This window comes from Chiloscyllium plagiosum, unplaced genomic scaffold, assembly GCF_037043375.1.
Source record: "Chiloscyllium plagiosum isolate Xiang-an unplaced genomic scaffold, Cpla_swu_hap1 HiC_scaffold_14, whole genome shotgun sequence".
In the NCBI taxonomy this organism is placed as follows: domain Eukaryota; kingdom Metazoa; phylum Chordata; class Chondrichthyes; order Orectolobiformes; family Hemiscylliidae; genus Chiloscyllium; species Chiloscyllium plagiosum.
Window position 1 is genome coordinate 98,967,202 of NW_028270152.1, and position 9,059 is coordinate 98,976,260.

The following is a 9,059-nucleotide window of genomic DNA, read 5'->3' on the forward strand; positions in this document are numbered from 1 at the left end:
TTGTGCTCCATGAGATTTATGTGTGAGAAAAACTCCAGTTCTGAGAATCCGCCCTTGGATTGTGCACGTGTTGTTGTCTGAATACCTGACGAAACGTTGACATTTTTGGCTGATGAATGTTTCGTTGGGCGCTTTAGGTGGCGATTTCTGCGTTACTAACCCAGGCTGCCCTGACATTGGGAGTACTTTTAGGTTAGACAGTGTACAGAAAACTTTCAAACTCCGTTGTCTGCCTTTTTTCGGCTTCTGGTGGAGCCTATAAAATTATCATTAGGTGACCCGAGGCCGTGACTCTTGGTACATAAGAGGAAATGTTCATTCAGCCTCTGGAGTGTTCCATCAGGCAGATCGTGTGAAAGATGCATTTAGCGCAGCATTAAACTAAATGACTGGATGAAACACAACCAAACAGCACAAGTGAAAGTATTTGGCTGGGAAAGGAGTAGGATGTGGGAAAATGTATTATTACTGACTGGCCTTGAATAAAGAATTAAGCAAACTCAAGGTTAGTGCATATTCATTCGAGATTTATTAACCATTTCAGAAAGCATTTTTATCGAAAAATTTGATGTAAAAGCTAACAGAAGTGAATATAATGGCTGGATGCCACATTGAGACGAGAACACATGCGCTGTGAGCTGGGAATTTTCTGTACATCAGTAACAGTCACAAGAAAGGCAATACAAAGGCTCATCAGAAAGGGTAGGCAACCATTCTGAGTAAGGAACAAATAAAAACAAAACAAATGGGCTTCAAACAACTGGGAAGCCAGAAATTCTTCCAACCACAACCATCTCAAAGATATCAAAGTAAAAAGGAAAATCCATCAATAATTGTCTCAGTTACACGCTGATAAACTGAAGTAATCTCACTGTTAGAGTCAGCAACAGGACAGATTGGAGATTGGGAATTCAGAGACCTTGATAAGCAGATCAGGAAAATCAAAAGGTCCACAACTCATTCACTTAACCTGGAAAAGATAGAGAAAGTAATGATGCAGATATTTATAATCAGGAACTTTCAGATATAATGTTTATTCAATGGCACACTATTTCACAAAACATATTGGGCTGCTTGGCGTGAGGAAGATGTGATTATTCTCACCTTCACCAGAGTGACGGCAGCGCTGTAGAAAATACTCAGGAAGAACAAGGTGATGAACGTGGAAGCAGTTGTCCAAATGTTGCTGTTATCATCCTCATAGTCTTCAATCCAAGTGCGATCTATTGAATCTATGAATATAAAGCCGAGAGAACGCATTTAGATTGTTTATTGATCCAGATCAATCTATCTGCATCCAAGTAATGTAATTAGAGACCATTACATCTTCATAAAGCAGTCAGGTATTTCGCAAGTGTGACTCTTATCTGTATCTATTAGTGCATTATTGACTCTCAGCAAAAATTTACAAATACTAACTGCACATGTTCTTTCTTCATTGTCCATGGCAGAACGTTTTAAATTATTTTTCTTTTCATCTATTATTTAAGGATATTATTATTTGAGGACTGCTTATTACGAATGATGATTTTAATTATATTGTTATATTTTAAATATAGGCTGTGACAGCACTTTAGTTGAAAATTGTGGCCATCACTGAATAAAAGTTCAAATGTGATTCTCATCTTTATGTATTGGTGACCAATTGCTTGGTAAATCGTGAATATAAGTGACATCACAGTCAGGACATTGCTTCATATTTTTGTTTGTAGGATCTGTATATTTAGGAATCAGTTTTTCTACATGTGTCCCTTAATTTATTTGATCTACTGCTTGGTGTGTTTGGTTTTCCTTTAATGTTTGTGTATGTGGTTATGAGAGTCTCTTACTTCACTCTTGCCCATGTTGGAGTCTGTGAATGAATAAACATATTCCTGTTCCTTTACCGCTGGTGTGCTCATGTGTTTGTGCACCTACTTTTTTGTCTTTTCACATTATGTAAGCATCATCATGCTAATATGCCACTTCGTTGCTGCCTATGCTTATCTTGTAATGTCTTTGTGAGTGTTCACTTTTCATTAGTGCTATCTAAAGTGTGTGCTTATGTGTCTGTTTCAGATCCTACCTAAACTAGTTTATTTTCATGTTTATGCATAATAAATGTTTGCATGCAATGTTATGCTTTTATGGATGTTTATATTTATATGATGATGATTGCTTGTGTGGCAAACTTTCCCAAACTATCTCCTGATAAGCTTGTTTGTGCTATTGTTCGTGGATGCTTGCTGATCCTTGTGCCCATTATCCTTATTTAACAAACCCCCCTCTATTTGTTCATCTATGCAGTTGTGTGTCTGCATGTGAGACTCTGAATTTGTGTGTACGTGTGATATTGTATACATGCTGATCAATGTGGTTTAAAAATAACTAATTAAGCTGCTTCTGTCATCGTATGTTTGTGATTCGGATAATGGGGAAATAATGATATTAATGTTTATCTCTGTGCACTTATGTGCCTGTGTGAGTTGACATGTGGGAGGACATTTTTCGAAATTTGTATCTGTAGTTCATGTGTGTATGTCTGTACGCATTGTGCTGTATGAATGTATATGTATTCATGCCCATTTGTGTGTTACCGTGTGTCGATGTTTCTCGTGGTTATGTGTGAATACTCCTGTTCATTTGTGCAAATGATTTTCTTTCGGTGTATGTGAGTTTTTGTACGAGCTTAGGTGAGTGTTCAAGTACCACTTGCATGTGTGGCTCTGTGCGAGTATGCATGTGTGACATCTTATCTATATGCACATTTGAGTGTGCACATAAATATGTGTCTTTAGGTCAGAGCCCGTATATGTGTCATTATGTGTGTATTTGCGATCATCTCTCTGTATCTGTTCTTATACCAGACTGGAATTTTTATTATTCTAATTTATTGTTCTAATTTTAATGCATTGCCCATAATTAAATTTGACCTTGGTGTTGTAGGAAACATTTCCCATCGTCGTGGAGAGATAAGCGTTTTATCAGCATCTCTTCTGTTGCAGTAATAGAACTTCTGTCTCTGAGAGAAAAGGCGTGAGTTCAAATCCCCACTGCCCCAGAGATAACATTTCTGAATATGTTTATTCGAAAATGTCTACTTGTGTTCTGTATGTGAAACAAAATGATATCAGGTATTCGAATACCAGAATTGATCCCATGTGCTCCAGAAAACTGAGACAAGACTATGGAATTCAAACTGGGACGATGCAAACACCAGTTTTGGATTATGGGAATCAATTTTAATCATTTGTTAACAGAGCCAAGCGTGTCTAACATGCTTCAAAGGTATTGTTTTGCATCCAACTGATAAATCTTTGGACAGTAAGCAAGAAGCTGACTGTTCCTGTTCGTAACTGGGTTACATTACAGAGAACATCCACCATGAAAACTCTGCACAGGGAGCAAGAGGACAGACCATTCATCGTTCCCCTCCCCTCTGCTCCACAACAACATATCTGTTGATTCTCTTTGGTGTGAAAGTGAAGATACATTCTGTCAACTCATGCGCTGGCGCAAGATCCCTGGCAGTTCCCCAGAAACAAAGGTTACATTCAAACTGTTCTGCACTATTTACGATGTTCCAATCAAATTTAATTTAACGTGTCTTAAATTTACATTTCCAATTGGTGTAATTTGGCAGTTTAAAACTGACATGAATTTTGTAAGAATGTCCAATCGGGGGAATCAAAAATACCAAGTTCAAAACTGACTGTGTGGAGTTTGCACGTTCTCCCCGTGTCTGCGTGGGTTTCCTCCGGGTGCTCCGGTTTCCTCGCACAGTCCAAAGATGTGCAGGGCCAGGTGAATTGGCTATACTAAATTGCCCGTAGTGTTAGGTAAGGGGTAAGTGTAGGGGTATGGGTGGGTTTCGCTTCGGCGACCCGGTGTGGACTTGTTGGGCCAAAGGTCCTGTTTCCACACTGTAATGTAATGTAAAAAAAAAAACTCGTGCCCTACCCTTGACATAAAATGGATATTGTCATATTTTGTCACAGAGGGATTTAGGATGGATTAGGTACTTGGCGGAATCCTGCAATGAGTGAGCTTTACTCTATCTCTGACCAAGGGTGTATCTGAACAGAGAATATTAACTGCACAAGACACTCGTCATAGACCTGTTAAGAATCCACGTTAACAGTTCAGGATGCACCTGAACCTGAGGGGCACCAGTATCCTTCGTGGGAGGTTTGCTAGTGCTCTTGGGGGTGGTTTAAACTAACTCTGCAGGGGCATGGGAACCCAGACTGTAGCTTTAGGGTGCAGGACCTGGAGTGTAGGGAGGTTAGGAACATGGCATCAATTTCAAAGGAGGGTGCCTGTAAACAGGAAAGTGGCTTGAAGTGTGTATACTTCAATGCAAGAAGTATACGAAATAAGGTAGGTGAACTTGCAGCGTGGGTTGGTACCTGGGACTTCGATGTTGTGGCTATTACGGAGACATGGGTAGAACAAGGACAGGATTGGCTGTTGCATGTTCCAGGGTTTAAATGTTTTAGTAGGGTCAGAGGTGGGGGTAAAAGAGGGGGAGGTGTGGCATTGCTTGTCAAAGATAGTATTACAGCTGTGGAAAGGACGATGGATGAAGACTCGCCATCTGAGCTAGTTTGGGCTGACGTTAGGAATAGGGAAGGTGAGCTCACCCTGTTAGGAGTTTTTTACAGGCCTCCTAATAGTCCGAGAAACGTAGAAGAAAGGATTGCGAGGATGATTCAAGAGAAGAGTGAAAGTAATAGGGTGGTTGTTATGGGGGACTTTAACTTTCCTGATATTGATTGGGAAAGCTATAGCTCAAGTTCGTTAGATGGGTCAGTGTTTATCCAATGTGTGCAGGAGGGTTTCCTGACACAATATGTAGATAGGCCAACAAGATGGGAGGCCATACTGGATTTGGTTCTGGGTAATGAACCAGGCCAGGTGTTAGAATTAGACGTAGGTGAGCACTTTGGAGACAGTGACCACAATTCGGTGACTTTTACTCTAGTGATGGAGAGGGATAAGTGTGCACTACAGGGCAAGAGTTATAGCTGGGGTCAGGGAAATTATGATGCGGTGAGGCATGACTGAGGATGTGTGGTTTGGAAAAGTAAGCTTCAAGGCAACGGCGTAATTGATATGTGGAGCTTGTTCAAGGAGCAAGTATTGAGTATCCTTGATAAGTATGTACCCGTCAGGCAGGGAGGAAAGGGTCGTGTGAGGGAGCCGTGGTTTAATAAGGAATTGGAATCCCTTGTTAAAGGGAAGAGGGCGGCCTATGTAAAGATGAGGCGTGAAGGTTCAATTGGGGCGATTGAGAGTTATAAGGTAGCCAGGAAGGACCTGAAGAGAGAGCTAAGAGCAGCAAGGAGGGGACATGAAAGGTCCTTAGTTGGTAGGATTAGGGAAAACCCTAAGGCTTTCTATAGGTATGTCAGGAATAAAAGAATGATTAGGGTAGGAATAGGTCCAGTCAAGGATCGTAGTGGGAAGTTGCGTGTGGAGGCTGAAGAGATTGGGGAGACACTGAATGAATACTTTTCGTCAGTATTCAATCAGGAACAGGACATTGTTGTCAATGTGAGTACCGAGTCACAATGAAGTAGAATGGATGGCTTTGAGGTATGTAGAGAAGAGGGGTCGGACATTCTGGAAAGGGTGAAAATAGATAAGTCCCCTGGGCCTGATGGCATTTATCCTAGGAGTCTCTGGGAAGCAAGGGAGGAGATTGCAGAGCCATTGGCCTTGATGTTTATGTCCTCGTTGTCTACAGGAGTAGTGCCAGAAGATTGGAGGCTAGCAAATGTGGTTCTCTTGTTCAAGAAGGGGAGAATGGATAACCCTAGTAACTATAGGCCGGTGAGTCTCACTTCTGTTGTGGGCAAAATCTTAGAGAGAATTGTAAGGGATAGGATTTATGAACATCTGGATAGGAATAATGTGATCAAGGATCGTCAGCATGGTTTTGTGAAGGACAGGTTGTGCCTCACAAACCTTATTGAATTCTTTGAGAAGGTGACTAAGGAGGTGGACGAGGGGAAAGCGGTAGATGTGGTGTATATGGATTTTAGTAAGGCGTTTGATAAGGTTCCCCATGGTAGACTACTGCAAAAAATACGGAGGTATGGCATTGAGGGAGGGTTGGCGGTTTGGATGAGGAGTTGGCTGGCTGGAAGAAGACAGAGGGTAGTAGTTGATGGCAAAGTTTCATCTTGGAGTGCCGTCACTAGCGGTGTTCCGCAAGGATCTGTTTTGGGACCATTGCTGTTTGTCATTTTTATAAATGACCTGGAGGAGGGGTTAGAAGGTTGAGTGAGCAAGTTTGCGGATGATACGAAAGTCGGAGGAGTTGTAGACAGTGAGGAAGGATATGACAGGTTACAGCGGGATATAGATATGCTGCAGAACTGGGCAGAAAGGTGGCAAATGGAGTTCAATGTCGCTAAGTGTGAGGTGATTCACTTTGGTAAGAGTAATAAAAAGATGGGGTACTGGGCTAATGGTCGGATACTTGGTAGTGTGGATGAGCAGAGGGATCTTGGTGTCCACGTACACAGATCTTTGAAAGTTGCCACCCAGGTAAATAGTGCGGTGAAGAAGGCATATGGCGTACTGGCTTTCATTGGTAGAGGAATTGAGTTCCGGAGTACTGAGGTCATGTTGCAGTTGTATAAGACTCTGGTGCGGCCGCATCTGGAGTATTGTGTGCAGTTTTGGTCGCCATATTATAGGAAGGATGTGGAGGCACTGGAACGGGTGCAGAGGAGGTTTACCAGGATGTTGGCTGGTATGGTAGAAAGATCGTATGAGGAAAGGCTGAGGCACATGGGTTGTTTTCATTGGAGAAAAGAAGGTTTAGGGGTGACTTGATAGAGGTGTACAAGATGATTAGGGGTTTAGATAGTGTCGACAGTGAGAATCATTTTGCACGTATGGAGTCAGCTATTACAAGGGGGCATAGCTTTAAATTAATGGGGGGTAGGTATAGGACAGATGTTAGGGGTAGGTTCTTTACTCAGCGAGTCGTGAGTTCATGGAATGCCCTGCCAGTAGCAGTGGTGGACTCTCCCTCATTATGGGCATTTAAGCGGGCATTGGATAGGCATATGGAGGATAGTGGGCTAGTGTAGGTTAGGTGGGCTTGGATCGGCGCAACATCGAGGGCCGAAGAGCCTGCACTGCGCTGTATTCTTCTATGTTCTATGTTCTATGTAACTACACAGATGGAATATAAGTCAGAGTGGGAAACAACTAATTCAGTATTTAACTCACAGCTGGAGGAAAACAAAATACTTAATTACTTCTGTGGAATTATTAAATGCAACTTTGAGATTTTTATTGACATGAATTAACAGTGTCCATCAGTGCAAGTGAAATGTTTACAAAACTCGGTTTACCGCTGGATTTATCGACTGTTCTGTTGATGATCTTCAATGGAATCGCTTCATGTCCCGCCACACAGGAGTAAGAAGCACCGCTGGCCCACTCCTCCGCTGCAATGGATAACAGGCTGAAGATGAAGAAGGAGGTGTTGTCGCTCTCTGCAATCACCTCGGTCTTCTTATAGTTACTGGGATTCACCGGCTTGTCATTGTTTGTCCACTTGACGAAGATCTCTCGGGGGGAGAAACCTCTCACTAAACAGGTGAGGGAGAGAAACCTCTGAGCGGAGATTTCTTCTGTTGGTGGCAGGAGGACCGACACTGATGGCTCCAGCGGATTAATCACTGCAGAATATTGGAGACAAATATAAATCATACAAAAATATCCTGAACCAATATCACAATTTCACTAAATATTAAAATGCGCCATGTTTAATTTGGGATTTATTCACATTCGTTTTTTAAAGGAGCAGTATGGTCCACATACTGTTCAGTAAAAAAAGAAAAGTTTAATGTGAAAGTTGCCTCCACGTTTCCAGCCCACAACGAGGATATTCTGGCCACTTGTCATTGCTGATGGTGACGTCACAACCCAGGCTTCTTCCCACTTTATCTGACTTAATCAGAATACAATATCCTTTGGTCCATCTTTTTCTGAATCAGCTACTTAGCTATCCTGCCTTCATATGCATCATTAATGCTCCCAACAGTGTTTGTTCATTACCAATCAAAGCCTGCCATTGATGTAACTGGATCTGGATTACACATGGGATCCTTTGTGTTTTAATCTCACTGCTCACCTTTCTCCTTGTGGATGGAGTCTCTCAGCGGAGTCGGTAGATTCTGATGGTACGCCACACATTCAAAAGTAACGCCACTCAGCCAAGCTTCAGTAGAAATGTCTAATTTGCTGATCACGCTGTCGGGATTCTGTCCAGGCTGCTCAGCAATGTCTGATTTCAGAGGCTTCTTTTCTCCAGAAGGAAGATTGGACACAACGCAGGGTAACGTCACCGTCGCCTCCAGTAAGACTTGTTCTACTGGCGGTGGGAGGATTTTAACGGTGTTAGGGTGGCACTCGGTATCTTCTATGAAACAAAAATCAAAGTCAATGAAAAATGCCCATTTCTGATACAAACAGCCAATCTTCAGATTACTCCTTCACAGGGTGAAGACACCACCTTCAAAATGGCAACTCCAACTATTGCTGAAACGATGCTTACTTTGTTGATGTATTTTGATTTGTGAAAGCATTTGTGATTACCTATGACATACCCTGTGTAATTATTCGAAAGAACACTGGCTCTGTAACAAGTGAAACCTGTGAAAAAAGTAAAATCATCGAAGATATCATCATGTAACCCATGGAATGACCTTTCTTTCAGAGTTTGTCTCTCACTTAAGACCATCTATTGATACTTGTGACAAGAGTAATCTGAATATAATGAGTTCATTTCCATGTTCATAACCTTTAGGTGCAAGTGCTGCTGGTCACACAGACTGCCAAATCACATCCCAAATTTTGGACAAACTTTAATAAATAACAATTATTCTCTTTGCAGAGTTCGAAAGTGTTACAGGAGCGGTGAACAGCCATGGAAATTCTGTTCATTATATTTAACGTGATCAAAAATACTTTGCGTTATTGGTGTGATGTCATTCTCTAATTTATGTCATTGTTCCTCATGGGCTGTGTTTGGAGTAGATCTGAAAACAAGACAT

At 41.8% G+C, this 9,059-nt stretch overlaps 1 long non-coding RNA gene across 1 annotated transcript; it reads right to left on the bottom strand.

The window, feature by feature from the left end:
* Positions 1-576: 576 nt before the first annotated feature.
* LOC148148069 (uncharacterized) lies at positions 577-7,437 on the bottom strand. Its single transcript, XR_015759313.1, has 3 exons — positions 7,353-7,437; positions 1,105-1,232; positions 577-970 (listed from the first exon to the last, which is right to left on the bottom strand). It is a non-coding gene; the product is annotated as an uncharacterized LOC148148069 (long non-coding RNA).
* Positions 7,438-9,059: the final 1,622 nt, after the last annotated feature.